At 35.6% G+C, this 20,413-nt stretch overlaps 2 long non-coding RNA genes across 13 annotated transcripts; both read right to left on the bottom strand.

The window, feature by feature from the left end:
- Positions 1-9,445: 9,445 nt before the first annotated feature.
- LOC131621060 (uncharacterized) lies at positions 9,446-19,457 on the bottom strand. Of its 2 annotated transcripts, none has more exons than XR_009289435.1 (6): positions 19,129-19,457; positions 18,703-18,788; positions 10,921-11,043; positions 10,033-10,152; positions 9,818-9,927; positions 9,446-9,723 (listed from the first exon to the last, which is right to left on the bottom strand). It is a non-coding gene; the product is annotated as an uncharacterized LOC131621060 (long non-coding RNA). The 2 variants fall into 2 exon arrangements; XR_009289436.1 differs by having other exon boundaries at positions 19,132-19,457.
- LOC131621058 (uncharacterized) lies at positions 11,762-16,569 on the bottom strand. Of its 11 annotated transcripts, none has more exons than XR_009289430.1 (8): positions 16,522-16,569; positions 15,863-16,286; positions 15,174-15,380; positions 14,915-15,088; positions 13,802-14,539; positions 12,986-13,299; positions 12,680-12,756; positions 11,764-12,083 (listed from the first exon to the last, which is right to left on the bottom strand). It is a non-coding gene; the product is annotated as an uncharacterized LOC131621058 (long non-coding RNA). The 11 variants fall into 11 exon arrangements; XR_009289432.1 differs by lacking the exon at positions 14,915-15,088 and having other exon boundaries at positions 11,770-12,083; positions 13,802-14,083; positions 14,390-14,539; XR_009289426.1 differs by lacking the exon at positions 14,915-15,088 and having other exon boundaries at positions 11,814-12,083; positions 12,986-13,083; positions 13,244-13,299.
- Positions 19,458-20,413: the final 956 nt, after the last annotated feature.

Here is a 20,413-nt window from a genome sequence, read left to right as displayed (position 1 = left end):
GTGGACTATTAACAATTTTCCCGCATATGCCATGTTGTCTGGTTGGGGTACACATGGTAAAATGGGATTTCCTCATTGCATGGATGAGACGAAGGCGTTTACATTGGATAAAGGAGGAAAAAGTTCGTGGTTTGACTGTCATCGTAGATTCCTACCAAAAAACCACACACTTAGAAAAAAAACAAGAATGATTTCAGAAAAGGTGTAAAAGTAACAGATCTGCCTCCCCCCCCCCCCCCCCGGTTTGTCATTAGTTGAAGTATGGAACATGGTTCGTGATCTACCAAAATTTACAAACAATGGAAAAGCGATCTGAATTACAGGATATAGGGACAAACACAATTGGACTAAAAGAAGTATTTTTTGGGACCTTCCATATTGGAAAGATAACTTATTGCGACATAATCGTGATGTTATGCATAAAGAAAAAAATAGATAATGTATTTAACACAGTGATGGATGTCCAAGGCAAGACAAAAGATAATGAAAATGCTAGAAAAGACAAGGAACTGTTGTGTAATTGAAAAGATTTAGAGTTAAAGACTCTACCAAATGGGAAGCTATTAAAACCCAAAGCTACTTATAGTCTAACTCCACAAGAAGCCAAGCTTGTTTGCCGATGGTTAAATGAATTGAGAATCCCCGATGGTTATGCTTCTAACTTGGCAAGGTGTGCTAACGCCAACAGTGGGAAGGTGACTGGAATGAAAAGTCATGATTTCCATGTTTTCATGGAACGATTGCTTCCAATTGCCTTCAGCTCATTGCCAACACAAGTGCTCAATCCACTAACTGAAATTAGTCAATTTTTTAGAGATATTTGTGCATCAATTTTAAGAGTCGATGACCTAATTAAGTTGGACCAAGACATTCCTCTCATTCTATGCAAGTTGGAACAAATTTTTCCACCTGGTTTTTTTGATTCAATGGAACATCTTCCTGTGCATCTTGCATATGAAGCTTTTCTTGGTGGACCTGTTCAATATAGGTGGATATATCCTTTTGAAAGATTCATGGGTGATTCAAAGAGATTAGTGAAAAATAAGGCTAAAGTTGAGGGTTCGATATGTGCATATTATTTGCATCGGGAAATATCACATTTTTGCTCTCATTATTTCAATCACATGATGTTAATTCCAAGAATCACAAGGAATGAAGTTAATGTTACATAAAGAAGTCAATTAATCTTATCCGTCTTCAGACTTCCTGGTTGTAGTTCTGGAAAGACGAATGTGCACTGGCTGATCGAAAAGGAATTGCAATCTGCTCATGTTCATATATTGATTAATTGCGTTGAAGTTAAACTATACATTGAGTAAGTATACCAAGTGAATATTTATTTTGAACACATTGGGTTTAAACTTATTACCTTCTAACTTACTTTTAATGTGTTTCGATATAGGTTATATAATAACTTCCATTATGAACTCACCGGTGAACAAGCAGCAACCATTGACATACATGCTTATTTTCCATCATGGTTTAAGCAACAATTGGCATGTAATGTCGAATCATCTCCACAACTACTCCATTTGAGAAACTTGGCTGAAGGCCTTATTAAACGTGCAAACAAATGGCACACATACTTTGTAAACGGATATAAATTTCACACTGATGAATGGACAGAAGGAAAGAAAACCATAAATAGTGGCGTATTTGTAAAAGGAGTTACAGATGGTGGTGAAGACGACTTCTATGGTGTTATCATGCACATTTACGAGTTGGAATACAATTATTTGGACTCGGAAAACAAAGTTGTCTTGTTTTATTGTGATTGGTATGATCCATCTGCTAGAAGCACAAAAATAAATAAAAAATATAACACCGTAGAGATTAAAATGGATTGAAGGTACAAGCATTATGATCGTTTCACCATGGCACATCTTGTCAGGCAAGTTTATTACGTCCCTTATCCTTCAATTCACCGAGATAAGCGTGATTGGTGTGTTGCAATCAAGTCAAAACCAATAGGCCATATTGAAAATGATGAACTTGTAGAAGACCTTGCTTATCAAGTAAATGAAATGTCACAAAATAATCATGTGATTGAAGTTGAACAACTTGCAAGTTTGTGTGATAACGAAGTTGAGGGTCAGCATGTTGACGCGGCTATATTGTTGCAATCAAATAATGTCGATGAAGATGACGAAGAGTCAGAATTTGAAGATAATTTTGAATCAAATGAAGATAATGAAGATTTTGAATGATGATGCATCTAGTATTTTAATGAAGCTCTTAATATATATTGTAATGAATCTAGTAATAAATCTAATATTTTAATATGTAGATGCCTTTAATATGTTTAGACTTTTAATACATATTATAATGAATCTAGTATTTTAATGATGCTTTTGTTGTCCTTTAATATGTTCAAACTAAATATACATATTGTTTATCTTAATGATGCATATTGTTTATTAAATATGTTATAATCAAATTCTTTTAATTAGGTAAAATGCCTCCACGTCTTGAGGATAAAGGTAAGAGTGCTAAGAAAGTTCGTCGCCCAAGGCTACATGTAGTTGAGGTTCATACAAATCCTATGTATTGCCCTTTGCCTCAGACTAGTCAAGCGGTTCAGCAGACTACACCTCAGAGGACTACACCTCAGCAGGCTTAGTCTAGTCAGGGGGCTCAGCATTCTACACCTCAGCAGACTATGCCACATCCGACTATGCCTCAGTCTATGAGCACAGATCCATCTCATAGATATTATATTTCACTACTCACTTCAAAGAATGTTCCACCAGGATTTTTAATACCCGACATGCATCATGTGGGTTCTAGCATCCCATATCACCCACCTGGATCCTCCTCATTCCATCAGCCTGAGGGATCTAGCATCCCACATCCTCCACGTCGGTCCTCGTCATCCCACAACTCCAGGGGCTCAGGCACCTCACATTCCCCACATAGATATTCGACATCCCATCACCATCAGGAGCATGTTGATCATATATTGCCCGATCAGAAGGAGGAGGAGGAGGAGGAGGAGGAGGAGGTGGAGGAGGAGGACATTGAGGACGTGGATGTGGTTGCGATGGAGTATACACATGAGAAGCAGGATGGAAGATGGGTTATTAAACCTGTTGGAAACTCGTAAGTTTCTTTCTTATATATTATTTAGCTATGCACTTGTTTCTATTTTTTAAAATTTAATTAATACTTATTCAAATTTTGGTATTTAGTTTTGTGCGAAGTAGGCCTGCTGCAGTTAGCATAAAGGAAATTATCCAAGAGTTGTATAAAGCATCTTGGAAGACTTTCGGACAACTTATAAAGAAGGATCATGATTTATATAAACGTTGGTTCGACAAATTTCGGGTAGAATTAATATTTTATTTAAGTAATTAATTTTCTTCTTCTATATTTTCTCTAAGCAACCAGTAAATACCAGTAAGAAACTGCATATATCTACTGTTAACACTTGATAACGATTGGAAAGATAGTATTATATGTGTTGATAACTATTAGTTCACCCACTGCCACCCACTGCATATATTTAACGATTTCATATATCTAATGTTAACACTTGATAACTATTGATTATCTGTGAAACATTATTTTAGTTCACACTGTGCTACAGCTCAGTAGGGTAACATTATCTCTGACTTTGTTGCCTATTTACCATATATCTGCACATACATTATACCTCGATAAACTACTACTAATTTCAAGAAAGATACAATGCAATAAATAAGAGAATTTCTCTATTGACCCCCCTATGGGGGTGACCCCCAGCGAAAACCCCAACTTGCCCCTGCTTCGGAGATGCATCTGCGAAGTACTTTTTTTCTAAATTTTCCCAGACTTCAGAAGTGCACTTCCGAAAACACCAAATGGGGGGCGTTTAATTTCGGAGATGCACTTCTAAAAACACCTTTTTCACATTTTGGGGGGTTTCGGAAATGCACTTTTGAATTATGCAGAAATTGTGTTTTTTTTTATGTTTTTCTTAACAGTCCCGTATTTTTAATTAAACGAAAACGCCAAATAAAATAAATGACATATCAACAGAAAATACTAATATAATAAATAAAATCCAAATAATATATACAAGCCGAATAAAATAGTAATAGTGTGCGAAATACAAGCCGAATACAAGAAAAATAATCCGGAACCCCTACTGTGTATGCCTAACCCTCTCTCCCTGGGACCTCATATGCCTCATGTATGCCGCCGCACGGCCAGCATCACCGACTATCCTCTCCACCACGGCGATTGCCTCTAGACCGCCCTGATCAATGATACCTCGCTCCAACGCGTCCCGCCCAAGCATCTCTATCCGCTGGCATATCGGAAGGAGATCAATGGCATGGTCATCCTCGGCCTGCTGGTTCTCCAGGATCTCCTCGTATGCTGGCCTAGGAGCGCCGGGAGCGTCAGCTATCATCAGAGGATGTGACACCCGATAGAAATATGTGTCGTACCCCTCTACACAATGCCAGTCCTAGGTGACCTGCATGCGACGATACTCCTCCGGGACCACATGACGCTCCCAGTCCGCAAATATGGCAGTGAGCTCCACTCGGGTAAGTGTGTCGGGAGAAGCCTCAAATGGAGACCTCAGTATCATCTGCACATGTCCAAATTGCCGCATGCACCGCTCAGGGAGATACATCACCATGGTGTTAGTCCCGCATGCCAACCAACCATAATATAACGCGATGCGATCAAAGGCGACAACAACAGTGTAGTTACTGAATTCCCTCCAACGAATGTCATCGTGAGCTGTGCGGTCGAGGTACCCCCGATATGGTCCCACTTCATTGTCCCCCCTTTGGAGAACGTATCGGGAGGCCCTGGGCATGGCTTCCTCGTACGCAGGATCAATGTGGAAGTCGTGGATGCGGGGGAAGTAGGAGATGATCTAGCCCTGAAACACAAACACGATAATGTATTAAAAATAAATACTAACCATAAATAAATGTGAAACAATTAAAATGAAACGTACCGTCAGGAGTGTGGCGGATCCGGTCAACTGCCTGGTCCTCAAGTTGGAGGCCTCATTCAGCTTCTGGTATAGGTATACCAGAATAGCTGACCCCCAGTTCCACTGGTGAATGGTAGTCAAGTTCATGAAGTAGCGGAGGTAGGTCACGTCGACGTATCTTGCACTCTTGTCCACAAAGAGTGCAGTGCCTACTAAAAACATGAACCAACACCGAAGAGCGCAGGCACAATGATACTCCATAAATAGGTCGTTATCCGCATCCTCGGATTCGGCCGCCGCCACCAAGTGGTGCTCATAATAATTGCTCAATGTGGAGAACCAGATATGAGGCCCATTTGTCGTCCGGCACTCAAAATCAGCCATATCTGGGTCCATACCTAGATAGATCGTCATCCAGTCGATCGCATCGACCCTCTGGATCTGGGAATGGTTCAGCAGCATCCCCCTAATCAGCAATTGGAGAAGACACTGCACATCGTGCAAGGTGATCGTCATCTCCCCAACCGGTAAGTGGAAAGAAGACGTCTCCCGATGTCACCGCTCCACAAAGGCCCCCTGCATGCCGTGGCTGATGGTAGTATACCCGGTCATGCACAACCCACCAAGCCCAAAAGCAGTCACCGCATCATTAAACCATTGCGCCTCTGGTTTAAAGAGACCAAAAATCTTCCGTGCGTGGTTCACCATTTTTAAAGTCGGCCTTTCCTGTTACAAAAAAAACAAAAAACATTGTTAATTAGACCGTTAAGAGAATGTGGAATAAAAAGCTAAATAAATAACGGTTAAATAATAAAGTCGGATAAATTATAAAAAATACGTCTCCATCCCAGACACGTCGAGCGACGTGCTAGTGGTAGGAAATCAGCACGGTCGTGTCCCTAGGCCCTCCCGGGTAGCCCTCCTCGTCCTCCTCCTCCTCCTCCCTGTGTGGAGGATCAGCATCAGGTATCTCCTCCTCCGCCTCCTGGAATCTCACCTTCTCCTCCTCTCGTACCTCCTCCTGAAGGGAAGAAGATACCCGAGTCAGCCGACTCCTCTATCCAGACGAGGAACCAGGCTCATCAGTATGTACGGGTGCTCGTACTCCACCCCGTCCCCGCGTTGATGCAAGCTGCGCCGCATGCTCGCGTCTATCCGACGCTATCTGTGTCTCTCTCCCCTGTGTGATACGTGCTGGGTTGCCTGCCATATTCCTGAAACAATTGAAATCCATAAGAATGTGAAACAATTAAAAAAACAAAAAAAAAAACACTTCTGGACACTTTTCGGAAGTTCATTTCCGAAACTGGTCAGGGACGTGTTTTCGGAAATGAACTACCAAAACACACCTACAAACACCATTTCTGCAGGTTCCATGGCAGAGCCCAAAACAGACTTCAAAGTAAGTTTTTATCCTTCTTAACAACCTAAAGACTACTAACAACCTACGCCTATATCATTTTTCTAATTTCTAACAACCCTAACATGCATTTCAGTCATGGATCTAAAGCTTTAGAAACTTACAAATTGAAGGTGATTGAGATGCTTTTGAATGTAGTAGAACAAGTAGATGGAGCCTTTGATGTAGCCTTGGAATTCCACTCAATATGACTGCACTCACCAAAACTGATGAATTCCAGACAATATGACTTCACTCACCAAAAGATTCTTAAACGTATAGTCACTAAACAAATCGAATCCAAAGGAAATGTAAAAAATGGATTCCAGCACTGACATGTTTTCTATCTGCTAACTAACAACCTTACATACACATTCTGAGTAAGGAAATAGAAAAACTCACGGATACGAAAATTCAGCCACACATCGTTACATATAGGTGGTCTCCATTTAGATTCCATGCACTTCTATGTTTGTTTGTGTGTTGCATCAGTGTGTGTTGCATTAGTGAGTGCAATTGTGATGAATTCCATGCACTTTTATGGCTAGTCTGTTTGTAACAACAAGTGTAATTCTGTGTTTGTTTGTGTTGCATTTTTGGCTTATTTTGTTATTTTAATGTATTGTTATTATTCCAAATCATGAGTGTTTTTTTAAGTATTGATTTAGAAGGTATTAAGTTGAATTAAGTATGTTATTAGAATGTATTATTATTATTCCAAATCATGAGTGCAGTTCTATACATTTTATTTCATTTAATTGCCTTCACCTATTTCATTTAATTTATTTACGTATGTGTAGGCGGAGTACTAAAGGTGCAGTTTTTAGCTAAACATCCTGAGTTAGGTGGTCCACGGGGACGATATCCTCTTGATCCAGCTATTGATCAATATTTGTGGTTGAAAACAAGTAAAGGAAGGAATAGAAATGGAAAACTATATGCTACTGGACCTTTAGCTGGCAACTACAAAAAAAGGGATAGGTATTCTTTATTTAGGAGAATTGCAGACGGGGAAGGGTCTTCACGTCCTCCGACATTAACCCCTGAAATAACTGAAACAATTAGACAACTAGCTCAGAGTGAAGCAGCACGTGAAAATGAAACATTGAGAAAAAGACAAATGGAGTTGGAGGAAGCATTGAGACTTTCACAAGAGCAAATAATGCTTACACAACAACAAATTCAACAACAAGTGCAACAACAAATACAACAACAAATACAACAAATGCAACAATTATTTCAACAACAATATGGTGGTGGTGGATTTAGAGCGGATGGTAACCAAGGAATGGTAGACGAGAATGATGAAGAAAACGAAAATAACGCGGACGTCTCAAATCCCGAGTGAATATTATTTTGAATTTAAATGTTTTAGATTAATTATGAATTTCTTTATATTAAGTATGAATTTATTTATATTAAGTATGAATTTAAATTTTTAGAATTAATTATAATTTTAGTATTTTTAAAATTTTTTGAATTTAAATTATTTATTATATTTATATTATTCTAAATATTAATTTTAATATTTAGAATAATATAAATATAATTTTTTTGTTATATATGTTGCTATTTGCGATGTGAAAGTATCATGGTATCTTAAAATATTTGCCAGGTGAATTTCACCTTGCAAGTTTCTGAATATTCAAATATTGTTAGGTGAAAATCACCCCGCAAGTCAACTGTACCACCTGCTCTGACCCAACTGTGCACATGGAACTAAGTTGTCTGTAACTCTAGGAAAACGTGTTTGCGGGGCGCTTTGTACCTGGCAACATTGCGGGGTGATAGTCACCTGGCAAAGTTGCGGGATGCGTATCCCCTTGCAAAATGTTGCGACTAACATTTTTGAAGGGTGAGCGTGTCACCTCGCAAGTATGACGTTGCAGGGTGGTATTTGGCTTTGCGGGGTGTTATGCACCTGGCAACCTTGAGTTTTTTTTGTAGTGAGTGTCATGGATGTTATGGTTATGTTTTGAGAGAAAAGAGTGTCAAAAGACCAGAACAAATGTTAAAAGGTAATTGGAAAGGGAATGGGCATTCGTTTATGCGCATCATCCATCCATTGCTCTTCATTAGACAACCATCAACCATCCTTTGCTTATCAATAACTTGAACTATACACTTGCTACCAATATCATCACCATGTATCATCCCCTTAACCATACAACGCCATAATTTGCAAGGAAACACAACAAACTTCAACCATGAGCATCATCATATTGTTATGGCTATTGGTTGTTATGGTTATGTTTTCTACGGATTCATCAAATAATTTCAGCAAAATTTCTGCAAAACCCTAAAGTTTTCCCTCTCTTTTCTAACCGATTCTCAGACGCTTCACTTTTCCAAAAGAACAAACAAACTCTATAAAGCAACCTATTGACTCATTATAATGGCTCTACCGTTTTCCAAATGTTACGCTGTCGAAGTTGAAACCAAACCCCAAAACCATGATACTAACTTCTAAGCATCAATAACATCTAGAAAAAGAGTAGAAAGAAGAGAGCAAGTGAAGAGTAAAGAGAGATCAAAAGAGAGAGGTGGAAAGCATACCATCTTCATCGCCGTCAAAGTTTGCGCTGGACGTTACTCCGGTCAGGTACCTTTTAAGTTTCTTTTTGCCATTCTCTTGTTACAGTATTGTGCTTGATATGTTGGTTTAAACCCCTATGGTATTTTTTAATTAGTTCGCATGAGGGTTGTGGTTTAATTTGGATATTGCACTAGTGCAGAAAGTACTTTTTACATCGGGCGAAAAGTACTTTTTACATCGGTTCTGGGCCCGATGTAAAGCCAGGCGATGTAATAAGTCTGAGACATTTTACATCGAGCCGAGGCCCGATGTGAAAAATCAACATAGCACATCGGTTATATTCAGATGTCTGATGTGAAAAATAATGCAATTTTTTTAAAAAAAATATACGCAACTTTTTACATCGGTTTTTAAATGCGCCCGATGTAATATACTGTTTTTACATCGGTTTTCATAATACCCGATGTAATATATTTTCTACTTTTAAACATATAATGGTTGTTTTTACTATTTCTCCTATTTTAACCTATAATTTTTTTTAACTAATTTTTCATAAAAGATTCAAATACCACACAGACCAAAACTATGTTGCTATTTTACACATTTTTCCCACAGCACACATTTTTCATATATATTCGTCAAAATAAACAAAAAGTATTAATCTAGGATACACAAGATAACAACACAACAAATATCCAACCATTTAAGTCCTTTCGCGCACTTGAAAAACCAACATGCAATACATCCACGAGAAACATAAAGTTATTCTTTATATAACTCAAAGAAACATTTTGCCCAACAGAGTCGCAAATCATACAAATCTTCTTGTGTTAATTCTGTAGGATCATCAAATACCTACAATACGTAAATAACAATAGAGTTATTCTTTGAAAATTCATATTAAGTTGCAAAACGCAAAGTAAATAACAAATTAAAGTTATTTTATTACCTGCATCCAAGATTCAGTTATATTTGACAGAGACAATATTCAACATAGCAGGGTCCATAAATCCATACACTTTTGATGTGGAATTATCAATACATACATGATGAATATACCTGAATAATTTTAAAATAAACATTAGATTCGAAGTGATGAGAGATATAACCTGTTAATAGATATTGAAAGTAATAAAAAAGAAAATATATGACCCTTGATTTTACCATTGATTATCATAGCATACTATCAAATCAAAACTCTGGACAATGACCCGGCACTATCCACAATTGCCTGTGCCAAAGAAAGATCAGCTTCTGCTGCAGCTCGAAGAGCGTCCCAAATCTCTAGCATGTGGAAAAGCATATGTGAATTTCAACTTATTTAAATCAATTAAGATGGAAATCAAACAAGTGGAATGATAGGAGCACAAAATTAATTTGTGGGGATAAAATACAATGGCTGCAACTTTATTATTTATGGGAAGATTTCATTATTTGATAAAATCGTTTTCGAGAACAAAAACATAATGGTTGATTACTTGTTTTTTTCATTTTCTTTTTTTCAATTTTTCACTACAAAAAGTGAGAGTCTGGCTTCACAAGGAACAGTGATCCTAAGGAAATGATTATTCATTCTTTCGTACTTGTCGATGTGCCAATGGAAGCCAATTTTCACCTTTGTAGTGAAAAGAACTTGATCCAATTTATAGTTAACACAACAAATATTCTTGCAAATGATAAATATAATAGAGCTTGGATCCCTTTTTTGTTATCTCCAAGAGACTAAACAACAACAACTAAGGCTTATCCGATTAATTATCATTACTATATAGTTCTAGATACTTAGTGAAATCTAAGCCTTTTGCAAAATGAAGAATCAGAGTATGAAATTCTAGACTATCATTCTGTATCCGAGGCATCATATTCAATAAATGAAAGAATGGATAAAACCTTTTGATTATGATTTGCAAAAACAAAAGTAAAAAAGTCTGAAAGTGAACTAAATTATAGACACATAATTTCCATTTAAACCCCTAATATTCTAAGAAAATTTAATCAGGAATAGCGCTTAAAAGGATCCAAATAAGGTAAGTTCTCAAGTTGAGATAATACCTTTCCGTCCACCATAGTGAGGAGCTGTGTCCCGAAACTCATCGCGCAGTTGTATTAGCTGAGTCCTTGTTATAGGCTGAGGATGCTTCCAAGGCTTAGGCTTTCGGATCTTTTATACAGTCCCTGTCAAAATCATTTCACATTTCACTAGTACAAAAATGTTAATTTACACCCGTTTTTAATTAAATTTACACCCATTATTTTTAATAAAAATCGGGTGTATATCCACCGGGTGAGAAATGTCTAACGAATTTACACCCGTTTTTAAAACGGGTGTAAATACGTTCGTAATTACTCCCTATTTTAAAAATATCGGGTGTAAATACGTTCTACGTTACACCCTATTTTAACAAAAATCGGGTGTAATTGAACGTAATTACGTTTTTAATTACACCCTATTTTAACAAAAATCGGGTGTAATTGAACGTAATTACGTTTTTAATTACACCCTATTTTGACAAAAATCGGGTGTAATTACGTTTTTAATTAGACCCTGTTTTAATAAAAATCGGGTGTAATTGGGCGTAATTACGTTTTTAATTACACCCTGTTTTAATAAAAATCGGGTGTAATTGGGCATAATTATGTTTTTAATTACACCCTATTTTAATAAAAATCGGGTGTAATTGGGCGTAATTACGTTTTAATTACACCCTATTTTAATAAAAATCGGGTGTAATTGGACTTAATTATGTTTTAATTACACCCTATTTTAATAAAAATCGGGTGTATATATGTTATTAATTACACCCTATTTTAATAAAAATCGGGTGTAAATACGTCATTTATGAATGAACAATTATATCCATTTACACCCTATTTCTTATACACTATTTAGTTATATTTCATTTTCAGTCATAATATTGCAAATACTATAAAATCATACACATAAAAATCATATTTTAACTAAGTCAAAATATTTTTAATATTAACCAAAAAGTATACAAAATCATGTGCAGTCATAATATTTCAAGTACTATAAAATCATACACATAAAAATTATATTTTAACTAAGTCATAACACTTTCTTCATATATAATTTTACATCATGCTTGACGGTTAGCTTCGGTGTTCTCTAGTCCAATTGAATCCAACCGCTTTCCACATATAGCATTGGATTCATCCATGGCCAAAATACCACGCCTTAGAGAAGCAATTGTTTTCTGTATGAAAAAAAACAAGACACAAGAAATTATTACAAAAAAGTGTTATTATAAGAAAGTGTTTTCAAAATATCTGTTGTTGGTAATAATTGTCTTTCCCATATTTTGCAACCCATAATGCTCCTACATTTCACATTAGGCAAAGAAAGGAGAGGGAGTGTCCGATTATTATAAATGCATTGCTTATTCAAGTTGTTTCCCATATCCCTCTATGCTACCCCATGCATATGTCTCAAATGTGATTGCCAAGCTACTAAAGTGGATAGTGTTGAATCTCATTGGAATTAGAAGCCCACCCTTTTAGTATGAACTTAATTAAAAATATTCACACTAGATATGGTTGTAAAGTCTTACATACAATTGTCTTCTTTTTTTCAAACTTGATTTTATTTTAAAATAAAAATAAATATTGAGTTTTATTTTTATATAAACACATGCCCATGAGTTGAAAATATCTAATTCTACCAATATAAGCCACATGTCTAATTGAATTTATAAATAAGACAACGACTACTGAGTGAATCAAAATTAAAGAAATACTACTTAGTGAAGTCTTTAATATATTAATATTAATATTAATATATAAACAAACAAACCAGAGTTTCGAGGTAATAAACAAATCTTCACGTTTCACTACGCCATCATCAAACAGTTTCTTTAATATAGAATCAATCTGCAACACAAGAAATAAATGAATCATTTCCAAGAAAGTAAGTCAAAGACTCGTGAGTGAATCAAAATTAAAGAAATGGAATATTGTTTTTGAAGTGCTGAATTATTGAAGTGCATGAGTGAGATTCATTAAGACATTTGAACAGACAACTACTATATGAAATGCTAAATTACATTGTTAAACCAATAAATCCCTATTTTCCACTCTCAGCTTGATAAAGTGAACTTACAAGATGCTAAACTGTTGAAACAGTGAATCTTCAACGACGACCGGAGCAGAGGGAACCGTGATTGAGTGTGGCTAGGGATCAACAGTGGAATCGCAAATCTGCAAGATGGGAAGTCACTCGTTTATGGAAGCATTCAAAAGACAATTGAAAATTGAAGTAAACGGGCTTTCTGTGGAACAAACAAAATAATTTATTATCATAATATAAAATACTTGAACCAAGAGAAAGTATTTAAATTAGTGTTAATTTTAGAAATACCTATTCACAAGCTTACCCTGTGCTACAAGCTTCACTTATCATACTAACGGAATCTGCTGTGACAACAAATGCATCAGCCCAAGCTAGAATAAATAAAGGTCTAGTAATTTTAACATGTAGCTTTAGGTTTAAAAGAAGGAAAAAAAACCTAAATGATGAATCCTAACACGACATGCATTAACATGGTTAGCTACATTATTTATTTGTTATCTCATATTTGAAAATTGAAATTAGTTTAACTTAGATGAAATAGTGAAGGAGAATACACACAGGTGCAATTTCTCTTATATTCATATATTCAAAGCTAGGCAATACCAACAGAGATTGAATGCTAACTGGCACTATAGTTAAGAACCAAAAACACACAAGTGCAATCTTTTTAAACTATGAACTTTTACTTATGCAGTCCAAACATTAACTTTCACAATTTTAGCTTTTAAACGTGATATATATGTACCTTTATTGATTTACATATGTACCTTCTACACCTAAAAATTATGATTTTTATACTATCAAAAAGTTTCTTTGCAGTCCAAAGGTCCTTCTAAAGTAACTTACAGTCTGTCTTCGAGGTTCGTGCTAATACAAATAAGTTCTTCCTGCATCTTTTCAAGCCTCTTTCCTTCTTAGCAAGTACAACAATTAACCTATTCAAATGTAGAGCATAGTTACCGATGGATAGGGCCATTTGTAATGACGGTTCCACCAATCGAGTAGTTGTTGACGAGCTTCCTTTGGTAACTTTCCATTCTTTTTCTTCTTCAAGAACTCCTTCTTGAGACTGCCGAGATATCCACTATACTTGCGCAACAGCTGCACTTTTTAATTCTTGATCTTCGCCTTGAGTATCGAAGTTTTTTTTAATTGACAATAGCATTTATTTCAAAACTAATAATAGAGTTTCAGAAAGCAAAATTTCAAATTCAATAATATGAAATACAAGTAATGTCCTAGCCTTTTTGTTTTAGTATTGATCATGAGAAATGTAAAATATACTCCTGGCATGGTAAATTCAAAACAAACACTAATCAATCATTAGACCAATAAATATACTTTTTGAGGAGTCTTCTCAATAAAGTAAAATCATAGTTTCTCCGTCAAAGCAACAAGCTACTTATGGCCATATCATATGCACATTATACATACCACATGACTATCAGGAGGATCACGTGGAGTTATCCAACTTCGAATAAGCCGGGGAACTTGTTCTTGTCCTTGTGGAGTCAGAGGATAATAGTCATGCTTAGGTGCAATCACCATGTCGAACCTATTCAAATGCAATCTTGGATGTTGTATCTGGCCATTAGACATGAACAATGAAAAATAAGATTAAAAATAACATGAAGCTTAGAGCAAATACATGGGTGCAATAACACAGTGCCATTTAACAATGAAATTTAAAACAAAATATAGAAACTCCAACATTTATTAAAAAAGAGCACATACATAAGTTTTATTACATTTTGGATTAAAGAGAAGACATGTATCATTTAATGCTGATTTGGTTCATGAGTAATTAAGTCTAGGACAAACATGTCCTCCTGAAGAACTATAGGACATGAGCTAACTGAAGAACAATTATAGACGCATCGCGGTCTGATGCACAAACAAGGAAGCCCTTGTTACATTCAAAACTGAAACAAAAACTTAAAAAGAAGATTAATTCTTCACCAAAGAGAAGTGCACAGAACAATAATCTGCGAATTGAACAAAGTGCTACAAGTGCTGGAAGCTAAGGATGGATCACACAAGACATTATAGATGATACGCGTCCTTCCGTTACTTCCGTTTGATGGACTAAAACTGCCGTCGTTTACACTGCTTCTAACCGACCAACTCATCTTCCTGAAAAGGAATAAAAAGGATTCAATGTTGCGAGAAACGTTCACACTTCTCTCATTATCATAAGCATAAACTGCTACTAACTTACTTGAAACCGACGAATAGACCCGGTTGAGCAAAACTATAGGAGAAGCAGCATTTCTTCTGGCCGAATTCGGTTTTGTAAAAGAATGCAGCGAGACCAACTTCAGAAACTCTTGAACTTATACAATCAAGCGAGGATATAACTTTCGCACATGTCATACAATTGGATAACATCATTCTAAGTCGGAAACTGTATGTAAAGTCTTCACTCCTAGAGAATGGAGATAATATATAACATAAGAAACAACAATATGCACAATACTCTCGGATGCTAAGAATGACTACGGTACAAGTGCAACCGCAAACAACTAAAATGCCTGAGCTAAAATAAAATGCCCGAGCCCCGAGCATTTTAGTTGTTCGCGGTTACACAAGCTCATAGCAGCAGAACCAACAAACATAACATAGCAACTAATTCAATTTCTACCAAACAGTTCCTTAAATGTTCAAATCTATTTTACTCATCTCTACATTTTGTTACAATTCTGTGACTCTAAATATATAAAACTTAAGAAACCCATCTGGGTTATGTCAATTGTTCAATAAAAACAACATATTAAGATACCCAAATGATAAAAAAGTGAAATTTAGAATGAAGTGAAACGGAAAAGAATGAAACAAGATGGAAACAGAAAAGGGTTGTTTTGGAAAAATGAAGATAAGGGTGGGAATTGAAGTTAGAAGAAAGCTTACTGTGTATTAGTGGGAAGTTGGAGAAAAAAGGGGTTGATTTTGGATGAAGTTATTGTTCCTCTTTTCTATATCTCACAGAATGGAAATGATAAAGGAAAAGAAAGTGCCTTTGAATTACTTCGTCTTTTGAGAGATGCAGAGTATGTTGAGAATGAAAATAACAGGCCCTCTCAACCAATTACCAACAACACTTTTGAAGATTCCAACAGTCACACAGAAGGAAATAGATCATCAAAAAGATCACAATTTCTGAAGAAACTAGGATTGTTAACCTAGCAGGTCTACCCCTCGCCGCCGTACCGAAAGTTTGACCCATCGTACCAAGACCTCATTTCAATACTTCTTCCAAACAGAATAATTTCAATGAAAGTAAGTGTACAATTGGTTTAGATTGAAGTGACAGTGCAGATGGTTTAACTCCAATCTGTAATACAAACAAAATATGCTTAAAGAATTGAATGAACATGAATGAAGTTGTTGAAGCGTTCTTGATGCAGTCGCATATGTGAATTTAATTCACTCCGCAATTGCGGTTGCAAAGGCGACCGCATCAACAATATTAGCGAACTGCAATTTAAATCGTCATTTACATTACAATCAAACAATGCATATGGTTTAAATCCAATCTGTAACCCAAACACAAGATAACATTCACATACCATGGCTTCGAGATATCAAAGTCGTTCCCTGCACATTTCCTCTCTAGCCTGCAAATCAAACAGCAAATTTCAGTACCCACCAAACTTTTATTCAATTTATTGGACATTTAACAAAATGGGTCCAGTTTTTAATGATAAAATGAAGCACCCATTTTCCAATTATGTGAGGAAATTCAACAAACACATAGAGAGCATTGTTTAGAGAGAGGATTACATTGTTGTAGAGAGGCTTGGAGATGAGAGATCCATCGGGAGCCAAGCAGTGGCGCTCTAGCTGATCGACGACATGTGCTACATCGGCGGAGAGATTTTGGCTGTGCAAACCCTTAAACATTGATGGAAACGGTGTCATTTTTTGTTACATGATGGTTTCAGTGTTGGTTGGTGGCTCCGAGTCGAAGATGAAGAGAATCGGAGTGGAAGTTAGGATCTCAATTCTCAAACTACGAAAGCATGATAGAAAATTTGAGGAATGGAACAACAAGACTGTGGTTCGGATAGTGTGGTCGAATAGGACGGGTGGCGATGGTTCGGGAAATAATGGATTGGCGGCGGAATCAGACGGTGGTGGCGGTTCGGGTTGTGACGAGGTGATGGAATCAGAAGGTGGAGGTGTTTCGGGTTGTGAAGAATGATTCATGGTGGATGTGGAATTGGAGTTTGAAACATTTGGAGTTGATACAGTGAAATTAAGAGCATAAAAATGGTAATTAGGGTTCAATGAAAGAAGAAAGAGAAATATAAATATTAACTTATACTATTTTACAAATAAAAATTAAATTTATTTCTTTTTCTATTTACGCCCGTTATCGAAAAAAGAGGGAGTAATAAATACTTGATTATAATTTTTTTTTAATTTACACCCGTTTTTAAAAAATAGGGTGTCCATAGTTACTTGTCAATATTAAAAATGAGACTTTATTTACAAATTTGCCATCTTGTGTCTTATTTACACCCGTTTTTAGTATAATGGGTGTAAATTTATAAATTGTATTGTCATTTTTGCACTAGTGTTTATGTTAACAACAACCGAAATTATACTTTATTCAAGAGCTAAAGCACTGGTATCAGAAACAAGCCACAAAAAATTGATTCACCTTAAGAAAAAAATGAATGAAAAATCTAACCACAAACAACTAAAACAACAACAATAACAAGGACCATCTTTATCATTATCAATGTCATCAACACATACAAAAAAGTAGAATCCAATCCAGAAAATTTTCAAGAATTTTCAATCACAAAGATATAAAGCTACTTAACAATCATTAATCTCACCAAATTATTTCCCCTCCTAATTAATCTCATCGAAGAGGAACGGCGGTGGAATTGAAGAGAGAAAATAACAAAATGAAATTATACGCAATGATAAAAATGACTAAAACAAATGGGTATTAGTAAGTAAATTGCTGATGAATAAATCCCGTGACAATGGACAACCTAGTAGAAACTTTACTCGAAGAAGAAGTTTGAGACAAGGGGCCCTTTATCCCCTATATTTGTTTTCTTTATGCTAACTTTTAGTTACATTTACTTCACAGTGAAGATAAAGAAAAGAACATCCACAACATTCAATAGGGGAATCTCCCTTAGTAGCTGAACAAAATCAATATGATGACTCTACAACCTCTTCACAGAGGAAGAAAGTTCATATAGTGGCTGCACATTGATAAAAACGGTTACATTTATTACCATATTTCAAGAGATGATACAACTATTCATACTACATTTTAGATGATTAGTCATTGACAAAGAACAACACATCATAAAGTTTGAGGATTTATCAAAATATTATGTTATTTCTACACAGCATTATATTTTGAACAACACACCAAGTCTATAATTGTAGTTTTTCTTTGCTTGTGATGTAACAAAGTTTAGTTTACCAAAGTATAACAAGCAGATAGTGCAAATCCATAATAAAAGCACCATGAAGCATTTCTTCACTTAGGTAAATTTTTAATTCCTCAATGTTAATTAATAAATAAAAATAATTAAATCTTCTGGAGAAGAGAACGACAAAATACAAAGATCAGAGTTTTCGTGGACAACCTTGGCTGAGGTACAGAGTCTAACCAGTCTAATCAATCTCGAAAAAATTATACAGTATTTTCAAATCTATAACAAATACCTATAAGTCAATGTTCGAATCAGCCAAATAAAATAACAAGTTTCACTCACATGAATTGGTTTCCTGCAATTCTCTTCTCTGCTTCTCTAACACATCCCAAAACCACTGGCTTTCCATTGTCATCACGATAGGCACCCTTTCATAATTTGGAAATAAAACAGAAATTCAAGTTACATGATGATCCATTCCAAATAAATAAATACTAAATCAAATCAAGAAAATCACAATTTAGTTTGGATGCAAATATAATCTTCAAAAAATAAATCTGAAATGTACAAATCTAAATCGGAATAGAGAAATAAATGAAATTCAATTAATAAAAATGATATATATAGCTAGAAAAACAGTGTTGCTCTGTTCTGGTGATTAGATTTGATAATTTCATTTCAATCTCTTTCTGAATCGAATTGGGCGTGACAAAAACATGCAGAAAAAAGATCTGAAGCAGGGAAAGAACGAAAAGATGGAGAACTTACTACCCCGACATTGATTTCGTTTGGCTCTGATCAGCTAGAAAAGCTTCGTTGACTCCGAGGATTGGACCTTGGGATCCTGTTCGATGTTTCTGAACCACGAAGACATGAGCCTAGCTCCGGTTGAGGAATTTTCCGTTGAGAACATTGCGAATAGCCATGAGAGTATGGATACAGAATAGACAAGTAAGAGAAGAATTGAGCTGAACTCGGAACTCAACCAGGAAAACGCAAAAAAGCCATCGTGGGGAGGTCATGTTGGCGCAGTGAGGCAGAAGAAGAAAGAAATGATTTCAAGATTTAGGGTTTTGGTTTAAACTGAGGAAGGGGAAGAATTTCACATCGGTTAAATAAAAGATCCGATGGAAAGGAGATATATAACAAAACTGCCCCTGTGTATTATTTTTTCATTAATGGGTTTTTTACATTGGTGCAAATTTAGACCCGATGTGAAATCCTTTATAATAAAATTTCATTCTATTTACCAAACTGCCATCGTGTTTTATTTTTTTATTATTGGATTTTTTACATCGGTGAAAATTTAGACCCGATGTGAAATCCGTTATAATGAAATTTCATTTATTTACCAAACTGCCACCGTGTTATATTTTTCCCTAAATCAAATATTTTTTACATCATTGGAAATAAAAGTCTGATGTAAAATTCTTTGATAAATATTTTTTACATCATTTATCTTAAAACCTGATGTAAAATCCTTTGACCAAATGTCTTATTTTTAGTAGTGTTGGTTGGTTAGGGCTTTTGGTTTTGAAACCCCGATCCAGGCCATTTTAGGGGGATTTAAGGATTTTGGTGGCCAGATTTGTGATCTACGACTGAAAAAAGGGGGTTGTGTTAAGAGTTCTCTGTTTAGGGGGAGTGGTCACGAGAGAAAACTGATGCGCATAAGTTGATGATATGTTAAGGTTTTCTTTAGAGAGAAACGGTTGTTATGAACTGGGCGATATTTACTTTCGTTTATATATTTAAAAAATATCACTTTCATCACGGTTGAGGAGACGAACCCTGATGATATATTGCGTAATGAAATTTTATAAAGAAGTGCTAGTGTTTAACCGTTTAAAAAATTTAAATTAAAAAATAAAATATATCACAATAGTTGAACAAAACGACCGTAGTGATATCCCTTTTTTATTTAAAAATAAATAAATAAAGAAAAGGTGCGCCTTAACGTTGAGGTTTGAATCCATGAAAGTTTGATTGTATCATTAAGGTTAGGTCATTAACTGGTTAGAGATGAACCGTGGTGACTTGGATATTGTTGTGT

Source organism: Vicia villosa, linkage group LG7 (assembly GCF_029867415.1).
Source record: "Vicia villosa cultivar HV-30 ecotype Madison, WI linkage group LG7, Vvil1.0, whole genome shotgun sequence".
Lineage (NCBI taxonomy): Eukaryota > Viridiplantae > Streptophyta > Magnoliopsida > Fabales > Fabaceae > Vicia > Vicia villosa.
Note: the sequence above shows the minus strand (reverse complement) of the source record. Positions and strands in the feature narration are given on the sequence as shown.